The sequence below is a fragment of the Micropterus dolomieu genome, unplaced genomic scaffold (assembly GCF_021292245.1).
Source record: "Micropterus dolomieu isolate WLL.071019.BEF.003 ecotype Adirondacks unplaced genomic scaffold, ASM2129224v1 contig_5460, whole genome shotgun sequence".
In the NCBI taxonomy this organism is placed as follows: domain Eukaryota; kingdom Metazoa; phylum Chordata; class Actinopteri; order Centrarchiformes; family Centrarchidae; genus Micropterus; species Micropterus dolomieu.
In genome coordinates, this window is record NW_025734449.1 from 1 (window position 1) to 1535 (window position 1535).

The following is a 1535-nucleotide window of genomic DNA, read 5'->3' on the forward strand; positions in this document are numbered from 1 at the left end:
TGTCCAAGGTGCTCCAGAGTCACTTGGAATCCACAGGCACTGATTCCTGGGTAAACATCCAGGAACCGGGACACCGTTCACGCTGGCAGTCCACAGACAGGAATAGGCACCCGTTCCCGGGTATGGGTACAGCGACAAGGCCACCTTCAGCCGGAGGTCCTCACTCACAAACAGACGCTCATTCCTGGGTGGACATTCAGGAAAAGGATCCAGTCCGCCTGGAAGTCCCTAGCCAGGATCAGGCGCTCTCCCGTCCAAGTCCTAAGCAGGCCCTGCCAAGCCTGGCTTCCGAGATCAGGCGAGATCGGGCAGTCCCAGGCCGGAATGGCTGTAAGCTGCCTTTGCACCCCCCAGACGGGCCTTCAAAACACGATGTAACATTTACACAGCACTGTGTAAAGGATAGGGAGAAAAAGAAGCAGCAGCAGCAGCAGCAGCGCCCCCTGTTGTTACCTAAGGAGACGTTCAAAAATTCTCCTTTCACCGAAGCGCCCTCTGCCGTTTTTCGAAGGCGAAGCGAAAAAGGCTTACAGCACCGGGTATTCCCAGGCGGTCACCCGTCCAAGTACTAACAAGGCCCTGCTCTGCTTAGCTTCTGAGATCGGACGAGATCGGGCGCTCCCAGAGCGGTGTGGCCGAAAGCCACTCAGGCTCCCCCAAACGGCCCTTCAAAAGATGTTCTACGGCTAATTGACAAAAAACGTATTCTGCCCATAATGTCCAAGGTGCTCCAGAGTCACTTGGAATCCACAGGCACTGATTCCTGGGTAAACATCCAGGAAGATCTGGCAGTCCCAGGCCGGAATGGCCGTAAGCTGCCTTTGCACACCCAGGACGGGCCTTCAAAACACGATGTAACACTTACACAGCACTGTGTACAGGATAGGGAGAAATATAAGCAGCAGCAGCGCCCCCTGCTGTTTCCTAAAGAGACGTTCAAAAATTCTCCTTTCACCGAAGCGCCCTCTGCCGTTTTTCGAAGGCGAAGCGAAAAAGGCTTACAGCACCGGGTATTCCCAGGCGGTCAACAGTCCAAGTACTAACCAGGCCCTGCTCTGCTTACGTTCCGAGATCAGATGAGATCGGGCGCTCCCAGAGCGGTGTGGCCGTAAGCCACTCAGGCGCCCCCAAACGGCCCTTCAAAAGATGTTCTACGGCTAATTGACAAAAAACGTATTCTGCCCATAATGTCCAAGGTGCTCCAGAGTCCCTTGGAATCCACAGGCACTGATTCCTGGGTAAACATCCAGGAACCGGGACACCGTTCACGCTGGCAGTCCACAGACAGGAATAGGCACCCGTTCCCGGGTATGGGTACAGCGACAAGGCCACCTTCAGCCGGAGGTCCTCACTCACAAACAGACGCTCATTCCTGGGTGGACATTCAGGAATAGGATCCAGTCCGCCTGGAAGTCCCTAGCCAGGATCAGACGCTCTCCCGTCCAAGTCCTAAGCAGGCCCTGCCAAGCCTGGCTTCCGAGATCAGGCGAGATCGGGCAGTCCCAGGCCGGAATGGCCGTAAGCTGCCTTTGCAC

The 1535-nt window shown here is 55.8% G+C and overlaps 1 non-coding gene and 1 pseudogene across 1 annotated transcript; both read right to left on the minus strand.

Annotated features, from left to right (window-relative positions):
• Window positions 1–524: 524 nt before the first annotated feature.
• LOC123964795 lies at window positions 525–643 on the minus strand. Its single transcript, XR_006823534.1, has one exon. It is a non-coding gene; the product is annotated as a 5S ribosomal RNA (ribosomal RNA).
• Window positions 644–995: 352 nt separating this feature from the next.
• LOC123964796 lies at window positions 996–1114 on the minus strand (annotated as a pseudogene).
• Between the last annotated feature and the right edge of the window lie 421 nt (window positions 1115–1535).